Source organism: Prionailurus viverrinus, chromosome D2 (assembly GCF_022837055.1).
Source record: "Prionailurus viverrinus isolate Anna chromosome D2, UM_Priviv_1.0, whole genome shotgun sequence".
Classification (NCBI taxonomy): Eukaryota; Metazoa; Chordata; class Mammalia; order Carnivora; family Felidae; genus Prionailurus; species Prionailurus viverrinus.
Window position 1 is genome coordinate 14,977,364 of NC_062571.1, and position 18,892 is coordinate 14,996,255.

The window sequence follows — 18,892 nt, forward strand, 5'->3', positions numbered from 1 at the left end:
CCCTCCACTGCTCATGCTATGTCTTGCTCTGACTCTCAAAAATGAATAAATGTTAAAAAAAATTTTTTTAAAGCCAAAATCATCACAAGAAGAAGACTGAGGCCACTAATGTATTGTATAGAGAACGTGAATCACTATGTTGTATGTATATACGTATGTCACCTATACCCTGAAATACATACATACATACAGAAAATTAATACTTCGTACAAGCAGGTAAAGAACAAAATGAAAGCAATCAGTGTAGTCTACCATATCAAGAAACTGTGAATAAAAATTACATGATCAGATTAAAAAAAGAAGAAGACATATCCAAGGGACAGAAATTGAGACTATAGATCAATATCCTGGGCTCATAAACCCTAGCTATAGTATTTTCCATTTTAAAGCTGTTTTTTTTTTAAGAATTTATTATTTTCCTTTCTCAAAATTAAATGTAGTTAGTTAACATAGAGTGCAATATTGGTTTTAGAAGTAGAATTCAGTGATTGATCACTTACATACAAGACCCAGTACTCATCACAAGTACCCTCCTTATTACCCATCACCCATCTAGCCCATCCCCCACCCACCTTCCTCCACTAACCCTCAGTTTGTTCTCTATCCCTACGAGTTTCTTGTGGTTTGTTTCCCTTTCTTTTCTTCCACCCCCAACTCCCTATATGTTCATATGTCTTGTTTCTTCAATTCCACATGAGTGAAATCATATGGTATTTGTCTTTCTCTGACTTGTTTCACTTAGCATTATACATCCTATCTCCATTCATTCCATTGCAAATGGTAATATAAATATATTTTTTCTTCTTTTTTTTTTTTTTACTGTCATTGTGTCCTTAGAATTTCCAGAATTTCACTATGAGATGCTCTAATGCCGTTTATGGAGCATTATTTATAATGGCTGCTCTATCTCAGTCAATAAGATTTTGGTGAATTCACAATAAAATGCACTTAAAAGCTTGATTGCTAATGTAATCATATTTTAAAAACTCAAGAATTATGTAAGCGAGGGGTGAAAGGATAATTTGTATGAGAAGCCAAGATTAAGCATATTTTGCTTCATTCATTTTCTCTAGGTTTCTTAACAACTGTGGCAAGGGGAAAATTCATGGATTATATACATGTTAATATCAATTTTTATGGGCACATTTATTTTTCAGGATAAGACAAACATTTTTATTTTTGGCACCAAACTCAGAGAGCAGCAATATATTGTATTAATTTCATTTAAAAGTTTTTAAGCAATATAACAGACCATGTGCATTCTTCTATTGAGATAAAATTGACATATGACATATTAGTTTTAGGCGTACAACACAGTGATCCAATATTTGTCTATATTGCAAAGTGATCACCACAAGAAGTCTGGTTAGCATGCATCACACACATAGTTACAAAATTTTTCTCTTGTTATGAGAACTTTTTTTTTTTGTATCGTTTCTTTATTTTTGAGAGAGACAGACAGACAGAGCATGAGCAGGGGAGGGGCAGAGAGAGAGGCAGACATAGAATCCAAAGCAGGCTGCAGGCTCTGAGCTGTCAGCACAGACACCAATGTGCAGCTCCAACCCACAAACTATGAGATCATGACCTGAGCTGAAGTCAGACGCTTGACCGACTGAGCCACCCAGGTGCCCCTGTTATGAGAACTTTTAAGATCTACTCTCTTACAACCTTGAGATATACAACACAGTATTATAAACTATACTCACAATGCTGTCCATTACATCCCCAGGACTTATTTATTTTATAACTAGAAGTTTGTATGCTTGACCCTCTTCACCCATTTTGCCCCCTGACCCCTAGCCTCTGGCAACCAGCCACCCATCGGTTCGCCGTATCTATTAGTTTGTTTTTTGTTTTGTTTTTTTTTTTTGGATTCCATCTATAAGTGAGATCAAACGGTACTTGCCTTTCTCTGACTTAGTTCCCCTAGCATAATACTCTTAAAGTCATCCATATTGGCACAAATGGCAAGGTCTCTTTCAAAGGGACTTGGTTCTCTGTAATCAGCCTGTGCTATATAGAGCGGCTATCTAAATTTCGCTATGATAAATTCTGGATACACATTCTTTTCTCCCCTGTTCTTTTCTTCCCAAAGACCATTTATCTTCTTTACTGTTATTTTGATTCTTTTTTTATTAAATGTTTACTTATTTTGAGAGAGAGAGAGAGAGGAAGAGAGAGAATCCCAAGCAGACTCCATGCTGTCTGTGCAGAGCCCAATGCTGAGCTAGAACCCAGGAACCTGGAGATCATGACCCAAGCTGAGATCGAGAGCTGGACCCCTCCTCCCCCACCCATTATTTTTATTCTTAACAATACACTTCAATTATGGCATCTTTTTGGGAATCATATTTTAAAAGGCTGAAGAGGTACTTTATTTAAAAGAGTTATTGTTTTTGTTGTGTGCAGGAAAGATGAGAACTTTATATCTGAAAAAGAGACCTCTCTTTTTTTTTGTTGTTCCCTTGCCTCTGGGCACTTTGGGGTTTACCGTGCGCAGTGAGAGGGGCTTTGACTTTCCTGCCATGCCAATCGTCAGGTTAATGTTCAGTTCAGTGTTTCCCTCTCTGTCCAGAAAGGTATGTAGCCCTGGTATAAGAGCTTAATCTTTTTGGTTTTACTCTAAAGCCTTCTCTTTTTCATCCAAATTCATTTTCCTAACCAGCTGGGAAAAGCCGCAGGCTCTGTCCTTGAGAAGCGCGTGGCCATATGCTGCTCATCTGCTCGGTGGAAGGGGGAGCGAGCTGCCACCATTGGGGGCTGGGATTCTGGCATCCTGCACGGGCCAAGAGAAAGCCACCTGGTATGAGCAGGAAAGGCGCCGTCCCCATGAGGGTTCACAGAAGGATCCCGGTCACTGCCTACTTGGGAGTCGTCCTTAGAACGGAGAACTTCTGAAATTCTTTTACTGACATCTGAACCTGATCCCCTTACTGTCTCTGCAGTGGCACTTCCCACTGTCAAATGAGGCCACCGTTCATGCACGCCCCTGATTTCTGAAACGACATCGCCACTGATGTGTAAGTGATGCCTTTGTGACCACGAAAAGGAGTGAAGAGATACACAGATGACGGCTTATTCGTTTCATATTCTTTTCTCACCCGAAATGTTGAAATCATGTTTATTGAATGCTTAGCATAGACTAGTTTCCTGCTAAATAGTTGTTTCCAGGGACACTTTATCCCCACAGCTGACACAACATGCCATGAACCTGAGGCGGGTCGACCATCTTTTCTCATTTCCCTCTCTGGAATAACAGAATCCTGGCTTTGGGAAGCAGCAGAAAGAAACTGAGCAGTTTTGAATACAAAATGCCTCCCAGGGATGTCTTTATTTCAATTTTCCCCTAATGAAGCCACTGGTAATGTTATAATATGTCACCCTTGAAAGAATCAATGAAGTTTCCTTTTCCTTCTGGAGCCTTAGGAATATGGAGATTTTTCAAAAGTCAGAGCACACTGTGGGATCTTAAAAGTAAGTCATTAGGCTTGCACCGGCTCACTTAATCAGACTGCCCCCTCCTGAATTATAGTCTGCGATTGACTAGAAAATGAAACTGGGCACTTTGAACAAGAAGGGCAGGATCAATACACTCATTTGTGTACCAAGCACTGAAATCAATATTTGCTTGCTCGAGTCTTTCAGTCCTGAAAATTATACCTATTTACCCTCTGCTTTCTTATTTCTCCTTCAATTGGATCTAGGCTTTACTAAGACTTGGACCCTACCATGTCGTCACTGAAGAGAAGTTGGACCATATGCCCACAGCAGAACCACGAGATGCACAATCCAAATGACATCTCGGTCTTCAGTCCCTGATAATGCAGTGTGCACTTGCTTTGGCTATAATATCATGTTTTTTTATTTACCGTTTGGGGAAAGTTTTAATTAAGCAGTGGAAGAGTTATCTAGAATATCTACCGAACTGCCCAACATTTCAAGGGGATTGCTTGAAAATAAGAAAAGTAAGTCTTTGTCTCTTTAAACTGCCCACCCCCCAATTCCAAACATACAGTAATTTGAAAAGAAATATTTGTGCTTCTGCACACATGCACGCACAAGCACATGTGCATGCGTGTTTCAAGGCATTATGGCTGGCTGGTTGCATGATCAACTCCCCTAGCATAAACAACCCACCCTGCTAAGCACCACATCTATGGCATCTACTTTTGTTTGCAAGGGGAAAGAAGGAAGAGTTAGTGATGGGGACTCTCTGGGGACAAGGAACAGGGACAATGGAGGAGATAAGACTCATGGCATCTGTTCCCTTCTGCCCTTGGACTAGTTTCAGTGACTACAATTAGAAGGCTTGAGCCACTGGGGCACCTGGGTGGCTCAGTTGGGTAAGCATCTGACCTTGATTTTGGCTCAGATCATGATCTCATGGTTCATGAGTTCGAGCCCCACATTGGTCTCTGGGCAGACAGCGTGGAACCTGCTTGGGATTTTCTCTCTCCCTCTCTCTCTGCCCCTCCCCTGCTTGTGCTGTCTCTCTCTCTCTCTCTCTCTCTCTCTCTCTCTCTCTCTCTGCCTGTCTCTCTCTCTCAAAATAAATAAATAAACATTAGGGGAAAAAAGAAGGCATGAGTCACTATGGTGAGCCAGCTCTTTTCATGGGAGATTCTTAGAAATTCTAGGGGCACCTGCGTGGCTCCAATTAAGGAGCTCTGGTTAAGCATCCGACTTTGGCATGGGTCATGATCTCAGAATTTGTGGGTTCAAGCCCCATGTCAGGCTCTGTGCTGACAGCTCAGAGCCTGGAGCCAACTTCAGATTCTGTGTCTCCCTCTCTGCTTTTCCCCGACTCGTACTCTCTTTCTCTCTCTCAAAAATAAATAAGCATTAAAAACTTAAAAAAAAAAAAAAGAAATTCTGGGCAAGTCAGAGACTGAAGGAGCCACTTTCTCATGTAGTGTATTTAAGACCAGGCATAAGCAGAGGTGGTTTGGGGCCTGTATGACATCAAGTATGGACATCAAGTATGGCAGGGAGATGGGAAGAGGGCAAACCCGGAAGTGGTCCAGCATCCCAAGGGGTGGCTGTTAGCAAGCCTCGTGATATCATTCTCTTGGACTCTCTTAATTGGAACTGTGAAAAAACAAAACTGAGTAAATGTGAAGATCTACTTGGCTTTATGAAATGACTCATGAATCCCATCCAGCGAGTAGAGAGAGAGAGCTCCAATGAACTAAAGCACAGGTTTTTAAAGGCAAAGAGAGGGTGTTAAAATAAAGAGGAAAGGAATTTATTAGCGAGGAGTGCATTGTTTAGGCAAGGTTGCTCTCCTAAGGGGAACAAAAGGAGTCTATGAGTAAATTTTCTAGTATCCACCATGGAGAAAATTCCATGTTGCCTGGGGCAAGGGTACATTCCCGGGAGGTTGCAACTGCGGTTAGGTTAGATGTTAAGTCTTGATTTGCGGGCACCATTTGGGGCCCGTTGTTTGCTTTTTAACATCACCATGCACAGGAGCCCTGATGAGAAATTGTTAAGTGCATTCGTGGCCACTGACAGAGAAGAGAATCAACTTGCATACTTTATGTAGAGGCTGTAGGAGACCATCTAGTTTCCAGAACATATCCAATGTAACCCTGACATCCTGGAAACAGTTAACTAGGAGTCACTGTAAAAAATTTTTCATGTGTATTTATTTATTTTGAGAGAGAGACAGAGTGTGCACAGGGAAGGGCAGAGAGAGAGAGAGGATCCCAAGCAGACCCCACACTGTCAGCGCCGAGCCCAACCCAGGGCTCAGTCCCACAAACTGTGAGATCATGACCTGAGCCAAGATCAGCCTGACTGTCTCAACCACCCAGGTGCCCCAGGAGTCTTATTTATTTATTTATTTATTTATTTATTTATTTATTTAAATTTTATTTTAAAAATCTATATCCAAATTAGTTAGCATATAGTGCAACAATTATTTCAGGAGTAGATTTCTTACTGCCCCTTACGCATTTAGCCCATCCCCCACCCACAATTCCTCCAGTAACCCTGTTTGTTCTCCATATTTAAGAGACTCTATGTTTCGTCCCCCTCCCTGTTTTTGTATTATTTTTACTTCCCTTCCTTTATGTTCATCTGTTCTGTGTGTTAAAGTCCTCATATGAATGAAGTCATATGATATTTGTCTTTCTCTGACTAATTTTGCTTAGCAAAATACCTGATAGTTCTATCCACGTAGTTGCAAATGGCAAGATTTCATTCTTTTTGATAGCTGAGTAGTACTCCACTGTATATATAAATATACCACATTTCTCTTTATCTATTCATCCATCAATGGACATTTGGGCTCTTTCCATACTTTGGGCTATTGTTAATAGTGCTGCTATAAACATGGGGGTGCATGGGCCCCTAGAAACAGCATACCTGTATCCCTTGGATACTTAGTAATGCAATTGCTGGGTTGTAGGGTAGTTCTGTTTTTAATTTTTTGAGGAAACTCCATACTGTTTTCCAGAGTGGCTGCACCAGTTTGCATTGCCACCAGGGGGCAAAAGAGATCCTCTTTCTCTGCATCCTCGTCAAAATCTGTTGTTGCCTGAGTTGTTAATGTTAGCCATTCTGACAGGTGTAAGGTGGTAACTCATTGTGGTTATGACTTGTATTTCCTGGATTATGAGTGATGTTGTTTCATGTGTCGGTTGGCCATCTGGATGTCTTCTTTGGAGAAGTGTCTATTCATGTCTTTTGCTCATTTCTTCACTGGATTATTTGTTTTTTGGTGTTGAGTTTGATAAGTTCTTCATAGATTTTGGATACTAACCCTTTATCTGCTATGTCATTTGCAAATATCTTCTCCCATTCTGTTGGTTGCCTTTTAGTTTTGTTGATTGTTTCCTTTGCTGTGCAGAAGATTTTTATTTTGATGAGGCCCCAGTAGTTCATTTTTGCTTTTGTTTCCCTTGCCTCTGGAGACGTGTTGAGTAAGAAGTTGCTGTGGCCAAGATCAAAGAGGTTTTTGCCTGCTTTCTCCTCAAGGATTTTGATGGCTTCCTGCCTTACGTTTAGGTCTTTCATCCATTTTGAGTTTATTTTTGTGTATGGTGTAAGAAAGTGGTCCAGGTTGATTCTTCTGCATGTCGCTGTCCAGTTTTCCCAGCACCATTTGCTGAAGAGAGTGTCTTTATTTCACTGGAGATTCTTTCCTGCTTTGTCAAAGATTAGTAGGTCCATTTCTGGGTTCTCTATTTTGTTCCATTAATCTGAGTGTCTGTTCTTATGCCAGTACCACACTGTCTTGATGATTACAGCTTTGTAGTATAGCTTGAAGTCTGGGATTGTGAAGCTTCCTGCCTTGGTTTTCCTTTTCAAGATTGCCTTGTCTATTTAGGGTCTTTTCAGGTTCCATACAAACCTTAGGATTATTTGCTCTAGCTCTGTGAAGAATGCTGGTGTTATTTTGATAGGGATTATATTGAATATGTAGATTTCTTTGGGTACTATCGACATTTTAACAATATTTGTTCTTCCTATCCGGGAACATGGAAACTTTTTCCATTTTTTGTGTCTTCAATTTCTTTCATAAGCTTTCTACAGTTTTCAGCATATAGATTTTTCACCTCTTTGGTTAGATTTACTCCTAGGTTTTTTGTGGTTTTTGGTACAATTGTAAATGGGATCAATTCCTTGATTTCCCTTTCTGTCGCTTCATTGTTGGTGTATAGGAATGCAACCAATTACTGTGCATGAGTTGATTTTATATCCTGCCACTTTGCTGAATTCATGAATTCATGAATCAATTCTAGCAGTTTTTGGGAATCTTTTGGGTTTTCCATATAGAGTATCATGTCATCTGCGAAGAGTGAAAGTTTGACCTCCTCCTGGCCGATTTGGATGACTTTTATTTCTTTGTGTTGTGGGATTGCAGAGGCTAAGACTTCCAATACTATGCTGACTAACAGTGGCAAGAGTGGATATCCCTGTCTTGTTCCTGACCTTAGGGGGAAAGCTCTCAGTTTTTCCCCATTGAGGATGATATTAGTGTTGGGTCATTCATATATGGCTTTTATGATCTCGAGGTATGCTCCTTCTATCCCTACCTTCTTGAGGGTTTTTATCAAGAAAGGATGCTGTATTTTGTCAAATGCTTTCTCTGCATCAATTGACAGGATCATATGGTTCTTGTCCTTTCTTTTATTGATGTGATGAATCACCTTAATTGTTTTGCAGATATTGAACCAGCCCTGCATCCCAGGTATAAATCCCACTTGGTCGTGGTGAATAATTTGTTTAATGTATTGTTGGATCCGGTTGGCTAATATCTTGTTGAGGATTTTTGCATCCATGTTCATCAGGGAAATTGGTCTATAGTTCTCCTTTTTTAGTGGGGTCTCTGTCTGGTTTTGGAATCAAGGTAATGCTGGCTTCATAGAAAGAGTTTGGAAGTTGTCCTTCCATTTCTACTTTTTGGAACAGTTTCAAGAGAATAGGTGTTAACTCTTCCTTAAATGTTTAGTAGAACTCCCCTGGAAAGCCATCTGGCCCTGGACTCTTGGTTTTTGGCAGATTTTTGATTACTAATTCGATTTCCTTACTGATTGTGGGTCTGTTCAAATTTTCTATTTCTTCCAGTTTCAGTTTCACTAGTTATATGTTTCTAGGAATTTGTCCACTTCTTCCCAATTGCCCATTTTATTGGCACATAATTGCTCATAATATTCTCTTATTATTGTTTTTATTTCTGCTGTGTTGGTTGTGATCTCTCCTCCTTCATTCTTGATTTTATTTATTTGGGTCCTTTCCTTTTTCGTTTTGATTCAACTGGCTAGTGGTTTCTCAATTTTGTTAATTCTTTCAAAGAACCAGCTTCTGGTTTCATTGATCTGTTCTATGTTTTGTTGTTGTGGTGGGTTTTTTTTTTTTTTGTTTTGTTTTGTTTTACTTTTGATAGCATTAATTTCTGCTCTAATCTTTATTATTTCCTGTCTTCTGCTGGTTTTGGGTTTTATTTGCTGTTCTTTTTCCAGCTCCTTAAGGCGTAAGGTTAGGTTGTGTATCTGAGATCTTTCTTCCTTGTTTAGGAAGGCCTGGATTGCTATATACTTTCCTCTTATGACCGCCTTTGCTGCGTCCCAGAGGTTTTGGGTTATGGTGTTATCATTGTCATTGACTTCCATATACTTTTTAATTTCCTCTTTCACTTCTTGCTTAGCCCATTCATTCTTTGGTAGGATGTTCTTCAGTCTCCAAGTATTTGTTACCTTTCCAAATTTTTTCTTGTGGTTGATTTCGAGGTTCATAGCATTGTGGTCTGAAAATATGCATGGTATGATCTTGATCTTTTTGTACTTGCTGAGGGCTGATTTGTGTTCCAGTGTATGTTCTATTCTGGAGAACGTTCCATGTGCACTGGAGAAGAATGTATATTCTGCTGCTTTAGGATGAAATGTTCTGAATATATCTGTTAAGTCCATCTGGTCCAGTGTGTCACTCAAAGCCATTGTCTCCTTGTTGATTTCTTTTTTTTTTTTTTAACATTTTTTATTTATTTTTGGGACAGAGAGAGACAGAGCATGAACGGGGGAGGGGCAGAGAGAGAGGGAGACACAGAATCGGAAACAGGCTCCAGGCTCTGAGCCATCAGCCCAGAGCCTGACGCGGGGCTCGAACTCACGGACCGCGAGATCGTGACCTGGCTGAAGTCGGACGCTTAACCGACTGCGCCACCCAGGCGCCCCTCCTTGTTGATTTCTTGATTAGATGATCTGTCCATTGCTGAGTGGGGTGCTGAAGTCTCCTACTATTATGGTATTACTATCGATGAGTTTATGTTTGTGATTGATTTATATATTTGGGTGCTCTCACATTTGGCACATAAATGTTTACAATTGTTAGGTCTTCTTGGTCTATAGACCCCTTGATTATGATATAATGGCCTTCTGCATCTCTTGATACAGTGTTTATTTTAAAGCCTAGATTGTCTGATATAAGAATGGCTACATTGGCTTTCTTTTGTTGACCATTAGCATGCTCGATGGTTCTCCATCCCCTTAGTTTCAATCTGAAGGTGTCTTTAAGTCTAAAGTGGGTCTCTTGTAAACAGCATATAGATGGATCTTTTTTTCTTATCCATTCTGTTACCCTGTGTCTTTTGATTGGAGCATTGAGTCCATTGCCGTTTAGAGTGAGTACTGAAAGCTATGAATTTATTGCCATTATGATGTTTGTAGAGGTGGAGTTTCTGTTGGTGTTCTGTGGTCCTTTCTAGTCTTTGTTGCTTTTGGTCTTTATTATTAGTTTTGTTTTTTTTTTTTTCAACTTTTCTCCCCTCAGAGAGTCCCCTTTAAAATTTCTTGCAGGGCTGGTTTAGTGGTCACAAACTCCTTTAATTTTTGTTTGGGAAACTTTTTAGCTCTCCTTCTATTTTGAATGATAGCCTTACTGGATAAAGAATTCTTGGCTGCATATTTTTCTGATTCAGCACACTGAATATATCCTGCCACTCCTTTCTGGCCTGCCACGTTTCTGTGGACAGGTCTGCTGCAAACCTGATCTGTCTTCCCTTGTAGGTTAAGGACTTTGTTTTCCCTTGTGCTTTCATGATTCTCTCCTTGCCTGAGTATTTTGTGAATTTGACTATGATATGCCTTGTTGATGGTCGGTTTTTGTTGAACCTAATGGGAGTCCCCTGTGCTTCCTGGATCTTGATGTCTGTGTCTTTCCCCAGGTTAGGAAAGTTTTCTGCTATGATTTGCTCACATAACCCTTCTACCCCCATTTCTGTCTCTTTCTCTTCTGGGACCCCTATGATTCTGATGTTGTTCCTTTTCAATGAGTCACTGATTTCTCTAATTCTTAAATTGTGCTCTTTTGCCTTAATCTCCCTATTTTTTTTTCCTGTTTCATTATTCTCCATAAGTTTGTGTTCTATATCGCTGATTCTCTGTTCTGCCTCACCCATCCTTGCCACCGCAGAATGCATTTGAGATTGCAACTCTGTTATAGCAATTTTTATTTCATCCTGACTAGTTTTTACTTCTTTTATCTCCACAGAAAGGGATTCTAATCTATTTATGACTCCAGCTAGTATTCTTATTATCATGATTCTAAATTCTGGTTCAGACATCTTGCTTGTATCTGTGTTGGTTAATTCCCGGCTATTGTTTCTTCCTGCTCTTTCTTTTGGGGTGAATTCCTTCCTTTCGTCATTTTGAAGTGAGAAAAGGAATTAATGAGGTGAAAAAAATTAACATAAAAATATTAAAAATTTAAAAATATAAAAATTTAAATTTAAAAATCAACACACACACACAAAATCGAATAAATGATGCTAGATCCTAGGTGTGTTTTGGTCTGGGTTGATAGATTAGCGAAAAAAGGGGAAAGATAATAAAGGAAATTGTTGGAAAATTTGAAAAAATGAATACACTGAAGTAGACCAAAATGAAATGATGGAAGTAAAACAGAATTTGGAAAAATTTACCCAAAAGTAAAAAATATAGTAGAAAACAATTAAAGAAAAATATTTTTGAGAAAAATTGAAAGTAAATATGAATTTTTTCTTTCTGTATTCAAGAAAAAGAAAAGAAACAAAAAAGAGAAAAAGAAAAAAGAAAATTGAATAGATGGACCGGGGAACAGACTGAAAGGTGACTGAAATTACTTTTTTTCTCCTAGACGTCAAACTATGAAGCGCTTTATCGTCCATAAACTAAGCAGGCGGGGAGATCTGTGTTCCTGAAGAGCAAGGTTGGCCCCGTTGGGCGGGGCTCAGTGTAAGGGCTTCCGTTCTCCACTAGATGGCGTTGCTTAGCCTACTGGGGTGGGTGGGTGTGGTGCTTGTAGGCGCGCATGCACCCCAGTGCCGAAAATGGCGTCACCCGGCGACCCAGCGTCCAGTGTCAGAGTTTGTTCTCCCCGATCAGCAGTCGCGCACCTGTCCTTTGTTGTGCTTCCGTCCACTCCCCATCTTTACGCTGTCCGTGACCAAGCCCCAGGCAGCACCTCCCTCCTGAGTTTTATCTCAGATTCGGCTCCTTTGCCCGACCTCTTACCTCTGAGGGACTGCGGCTTTGACCCGTTCCGCCCCTCTGCGGGAGGGTCTCACCGAGCAATGGCCGGGCGCCGGCCACACCCAGGAACGTTTGCGGGTCCCTGCTGCCGCGGACACCCAGAGACTGTGGCCGGGTGCCAGCCCGCCCCAGAAAAAGCTCGCGAGATTGTGGAGCAGCAGCACCTCCGGGACTGTGGAAAATCACAACACACATCTGGCACCTGGCTTCACCCAAAGAGACCTTGTTCCAGCACCAGCGAATGTACCTGTTCTCCCAGGTCCACTGGGGCCTTGCCTTTGGGGGACCCCCACAGCCTCGACCAGGTGTCCTCCCAGCGGGGGAACCGCCTCTCCCCGTGTGGCCTGAAGACGCCAGGACTTCACTCGGCTCCTGGGGATTCGCCCTTCCCACCAGAGCACCGCCAGGTATGGAGCTGCGGAGTTTCTGACTCTGCGCTCCCCCCCTTTAGAGTCTTAATGGAATTTAAACCCTCTCCTTTCTCCCTTTTTAGCTCAGTCCCTGTGGCTGTTTCCACTTTTCCACTTTCTCTCCAGCTGCTTTTGGAGAGGGGTGCTTTTCCCGTATTCCCCCCCCTCATCTCTGTCCTCTCTCCGCCCACAAAAGCCCTGCCCTCAGCAGCTTCTCTCCCTCCCCCAGTTCACCTCTCCGCGCCGCGTACCTGCTGAGTTCTGTGGTTGAGGTTGTGCAGATTGTTGTGTTCATCCTCACATCGGTTTTCTAGGTGTGTAGGATGGTTTAGCGTCGGTCTGGCCGTCTTTCACGGACGCGAGACACACAAGAAACTTCCATGCTCTTCCGCCATCTTGGCTCCTCCTCCCCCTCGGAGTCACTTTAAAAATGAGTGCGTCAGGGGCACGTGGGTGGCTTAGTCGGTGGAGTGCGTGACGCTTGATGTCAGGGTTGCAAGTTCGAGCCCCGTGCTGGGGCAGAGATTATTGTTACAAAATTAAAAACCTTAAAGAAAAGAAGGGAAATGAGTGAGTTGCCTAAACAGAAGAAAGTTTGCAGTCATTGTGATTTTCCCATACATATGCATGGCCCGGGGAGACCAGGCAATCTTAGGAGACCAGGCAATACCTTCACACAAACGTACATGCCCACTCACAGTTAAACACACAAAAATGCATGCATACCTGTAGGAATAGATTCATTTTTTTCATGTCTGCATTCATGGGCAAGTTTATTCTGAGTGGTTATTTTTATGTACATCGTTGCACTAGGAATTTCAGAGAATATGTAGAAAGTTGAAAATTGACTTCTGGTTCAATATGGCAAACGGGCCACAGATGTTTACCTCCTTTTTCTACCAAAGCCCTGCTAACATGAAGGGAGCCAAACTTTCCAAGGTTATTATCCCAAAAGAGTACCAAGAACAGAAGGGGTAACAAAAGCTGAGGAAAGACTTGAACTTGGCTTTGGAATCCAGAGGGAGCACGGATGACTGGAGGTAGAGGAGGTTATATGGCAGTCCTTTTGGAGGGTGGTCCACTGGGGGAGAGGAGGTGAGCCCCCCACAGTGCTCATCAACTGGAGGGTCGTGCAGGGAGCTTGGACTTACAGGGAGCTGTTGACTCTCACCAGGCCCTCACTGTAAGGAATCCTCTTTCTTCCTTGCACAGGATGAGTGCTGAATTTCTAGGAAAATTGCATTAGAGACACGAGGGACTCTGATGCCACGCAGAGAGGGATACAGGTGAGGCCACAGGCAGAACACAGAGGGGTCCAGTGAGAGTCTCCATGTGACTCTATAAGAGTCTCGCTGTCCTGCAAGAACCTCATGCCTTCCTCTCACTCTGCTCCCTAATGAGCAGCAGGCCAGAATATGTTGAGCGGCCCCTTGTGGGGAGAAAGTCTCCAGCCACTGTGACTTAACAGTCCCCCATGTGAGCTCCAGATCACCACCTGTCCTCCCCTAGGAAGCCCACCAGTTGAGAAGCGCCCCCAAACATCTGGGGCTCCCAGTCAGCTTTTTGGGTCTTGCGCTTGAATGGGAGTGCAAACTTAAGGACCACGAACATTTGGGGGAAAAAAAAGCCTCAAAGATAAAGGACAAAAACCAAACCACCAGCATAAACAAAGAAACTTGGAGAAGGCAGAGGCAGGATTGGCACAAAGAAAACGGAAACAAATTCTTCTGAGCACCCAGAGAAAATCATCAAAAGATGTGGTACCCCAGAAGATAAAAACAGTCTGCTAGGAAAATTCAGAGAACAATGAAGGAAAAAGCCTGTAGAAATGAATGTTCTAATGTCAAAAATGTCCTGCCAGCATGAGCCCGCAGGCCCCACAACTCCACACTAACTGGTTCTTGGTTACTGTCTCAGTTCCAAGTTCGACCTCTGGACCAAACACCATGCCACTGGGTGGGGGGCGGGGAGCCCACGGCTGGGGCAGGGGAGCTTGGAAGGGGGTGCTTAATCTGGGGCCACTAGGGTTTCCGATTGGAGACTGATACTGCTGTACCTCTTCTTTTGCTGGTAATTCCAAAACACAGACATTCCCGGGGCGCCTGGGTGGCTCAGTCGGTTGGGCGGCTGACTTTGGCTCACGTCATGATCTCGTGGTCCGTGAGTTCGAGCCCCGCATCAGGCTCTGTGCTGACAGCTCAGAGCCTGGAGCCTGTTTCAGATTCTGTGTCTCCCTCTCTCTGACCCTCCCCCATTCATGCTCTGTCTCTCTGTCTCAAAAATAAATAAACGTTTAAAAAAAAAAAAAAGATTTAAAAAAAAAAAACACAGACATTCCAGATGCTTTATATAAGCTCCTGGGCCACTGTTTGAAAGTGTTAGATCTCTATAATAATGCTACCCCAGCTGAAATTAAAGCCACTCGTCAAAATATAAATAAATAAATAAATAAATAAATAAATAAATAAATAAATAAATAAAAGCTTTGATCTCATACCCTTACTTGTATTATTTACCTATTGCCACAATAATGCAGCCTAACAAATTCCTCAAAATGTAGTGGCTTCAGGGTCACCTGGGTGGCTCAGTCGGTTAAGCATCCGACTTCGGCTCAGGTCATGATCTCACGTCAGCTCTGTGCTGACAGCTCAGAGCCTGGAGCCTGCTTCAGATTCTGTTTCTCCCTCTCTCTCTGACCCTCCCCCATTCATGCTCTGTCTCCCTCTGTCTCAAAAATAAACATTAAAAAAAATTTTTTTTTTAATGTAGTGGCTTCAAACAGCCCTCGTTCGTTCTTGTGTTCAGCGGGCAGTGGTCGGGCTGGGCTGGCTCGGGGCTCCAGGTTCCAAGCTCTTCTGGGCTCAGGTCTGTTCCCTTGGCGTCTGAAACTCCTTTGAGCAGCCGACATCCGGGACAGAGGATCTGCTCCCCACCCTGCATTCTTGGCCCCAGGCTGAGGACACAGCTGAAGAATCCACTATGGGAGCACTCTTTATTGGAGCGCCAGAGTGGAAATCCAACGGAGCAGGCACATTTCATGTGTCTGTTCACATCTTTCCAACTAACTAATGCCTCACTGGAAAAGCAAGTGACAGGGCAACATCCAAACGCAGAGCGAATCCACTCACCTAGAGGCCATGGCAATGGCAAACATGTGGATTTCAACGCTACTGCTACAAAGAATTGGGATCAAGGGTTTAATTACTGCCATCGGCTCTATTGGCCCCAATTATTCACATACACCCCCCACATGGAAAATACCCTCACCTGCGTCACGGAGACCCACAAACGTCTCCTCCAATCTCAGCATCTGATGCCACATCATGGAGTCCAGGTACATACATGGGTCCCTCACACGTGCCATATACCAACCACGATAGGACAGAAAGACCCCTGCAGTCAACACGTCCTTCTGAGGCAGGGGAGGGTGGGGTGGGAGTGGGAAAAGCAGAGCAGTAACCAGCTTGCAGCCATTTATTTTTATTTATTTATTTATTTTTTATAAAATTTTTGTTTTCAACATTTATTTATTTTTGGGACAGAGAGAGACAGAGCATGAACGGGGGAGGGGCAGAGAGAGAGGGAGACACAGAATCGGAAACAGGCTCCAGGCTCCGAGCCGTCAGCACAGAGCCCGACACGGGGCTCAAACTCATGGACGGCGAGATCGTGACCTGGCCGAAGTCGGACGCTTAACCGACTGCGCCACCCAGGCACCCCGCTTGCAGCCATTTAAATATCCAACTAGGGGGACACCGCCAGCGTCCGCAGCAGGGACTGCACCTCCTTTGACCAGCTTCTGTCCTCCGGGAGTGGCCCTTGAGGGCCACTGCTCCCCACGGCTCTTGGTTCTGTCTCTGAGCCTCCATTCGTTTCCACCGAGCACTTCCACTGCTGGAAAGACAGCTGGAGACTTTGCCTTTGTTTCTCCGTCTCAGTCACTTTCTGCCTGTGTGGAAGCTCTCCAGAGAAGCCGAATCAATGGTGCATATGCATTATACTGCATGTAGTATAGTGTAGCATAAGATGGAGAGTATCTATATATACTAGAGTATACATAATAGTAAATTATATGTGTTATATGCTGTATGTGTGTGTGTAAGTATACATATGTAGATGGAGATAGATTTTGTATAAGGGATTGGCTCACATGATCATGGAGGCTGATAAGTCCTAAGATCTGCAGTCAGCAAGCCAGAGACCCAGCACAGTCCATGGTGCAGCTCCATTTCAAATGTTGGCAGGCTTGAGACCCAGGACAAGCCAATGTTTCAGTTCCAATCTGAAGGCAGAAAAAACCCCAATGTCTTGGAGGTCCCAGATTGAAGGCAGTGAGGCAGGAGGAGTTTCCTTTTATTCATGGAGGATCAGTCGTTGGGTCCATTCAAGCCTTCAATTGATTGGATGAGGCCCACCCACATGGGGGTTACGGGGTGGGAGGAGCAATCTGCTTTAGCAAGTCTACTCATTCAAATGTTGATCTCATCCAGAAAAAGATCACAGACATGCCCAGAATAATGTGTTTGACCAAATGTGTGAACACCTCTTGACCCAGTCAAACTGACGCATAAATTTAATCATCACACTGCCTAGAGAAAGTTAGGGGTCACGAGGTCTTTTTGTATCTCTCTCAGCCTCAGTCTCTTTTTGTCCAGGCTGGCAGGATTTTTGCCAATGTGGCTCTTTCAAAATGTGGGTTTTCTGTGAAAGGGATTCCGGTCAACTACGTGTGGCAAAAGGCACACCCATAATGCTTTTCAAGATATGCCTCTTTCCAGCCTTAATTACAGGTACTTTCAAGAAATCAGACTTCTGTGGAACCTTGTCTATAATCTTCCCACTCTTTCTAATCTTTCCTTTGGTCCAGTTGGAGGGACCCACTAGTGGCCATTTTATTTTTATTTTTATTTATTTTTTTTAATGTTTATTTATTTCAGAGACAGAGCATGATTGGGGGAGGGGCAGAGAGAGAGAGGGAGACACAGTATCAGAAGTAGGCTCCAGGCTCTGAGCTGTCAGCACAGAGCCTGACACGGGGCTCCAACTCACAAACCGTGAGATCATGACCTGAGCTGAAGTTGGTCGCTCAACCGACTGAGCCACCCAGACGCCCCTACTAGTGGCCATTTTAAACCTCTCAGATGTCTTACCAAAGAGTCCCTCAGGCTGACTTTGAGTCACTCCAAAGCTGTGTCACATTAGTAGCACCCTAGATTTGGTCTTTGCCTTAAGGCTCTGTTATGATGGCCCCAGCCTTGACTTTGTGAGAAATTGTTTCATTTCATAACTCTGCCGCACGATTCTAGACTCCCTAACATGCCTTTCACTTCTATTTGCAACTGAGAAGCTATTTTCCAAACACGTCTTCTCTTTCCTGTAGCGCCTTCCCATGTGCGCCCAATAGCAACCAATTCCTGCTTCCAATTTTACTTCCTGCAGACTTTCTCACCCAAGACTAAAAGTTCTGTAGGGACATTTTCTACTTTCCAAATTAACCACAAAGTAGTTTTATCGAATGCTTTCCCACTACATAATGTGAGTTACTATTTGGTCAGCCTCCTATCTAGTTGCCTTGGTTTTTACCATTCATTACCATTTTAATTCCACAAATTTTAGGTTCTTGTCAGGGCAACACCCCCTTTTTGGTATTGGTCAGCAATTACTGCAATAGCAAAATGTGAAAAGATCTCAAAAGTCACTGCAAAAGCAGTAATTTGCTTTCCTGGTGTCAGATCTGTGGATTGGCTGGACCCCGGGCTCTGAGGCGTTCAAGTCCACGCCACACGTGTCTTGCAGTCACTTGCAGCCACCAGGCGTGTGGTCCACTTCCTGTGTCACATTCTCCGATGCAGGCTGAGGACAGGTGGGTACTTGAGGTACAGTCTGCCCATGGCGGGCCACCCAAGTGCATGAATGCAAGCCCAAAGACACAAGCATAGTTTATGCCTGTTTGAGCCACGTTCACTAGCATCTCCTTGGCCAAAGCAAGTCATGTAGCAAAATTCAGAGTTAGGGGCAGGGAAGTACACTCTGCCAACCTTGAAACTGGGGTGGATGTGACTGGATAATATTAACACGGGTGCCTGGAAAGGTGGGGCTAATAACTCAATCTACCTCAGTGCTGGAGAGATTTCCTCTCTCTGTCTCTGTCTGTGTGTCTCTCTCTGACTCTTTCTCTTTGGTAAGATTGTGAACTTAGGAGATCCCGGACAACTGAATTTCAGCCCCTGGGGTTCCTGAGACAACCTTGCTGTTTTGTTTTGTTTGAAGTGTGATTATGCCAGGCCAACTGAAGTTTCATCCTCCTATCACCACGGCTTCTCTTCCACCACGAATGGACCTTCAGGGCATGTGAACAAAAAACCAAGGAGTTTAATTCTATAATATTAAAAAATAACTTTTCTAATTGATAACATCCACCTGGTAAGCCCCTACTTTTCTTACATCACCAAGATTCTAAATAAC

General features: G+C 43.1%; 1 long non-coding RNA gene across 4 annotated transcripts in view; it reads right to left on the reverse strand.

Annotated features, from left to right (window-relative positions):
* LOC125148147 (uncharacterized) overlaps positions 1-12,823 on the reverse strand; it is a 122,174-nt gene extending 109,351 nt beyond the window's left edge. For all 4 annotated transcript variants that reach the window (XR_007145437.1, XR_007145438.1, XR_007145439.1 and 1 more), the window contains exon 1: positions 12,679-12,823. This is a non-coding gene — a long non-coding RNA (uncharacterized LOC125148147). The remainder of the gene's footprint in view (positions 1-12,678) is intronic.
* Positions 12,824-18,892: the final 6,069 nt, after the last annotated feature.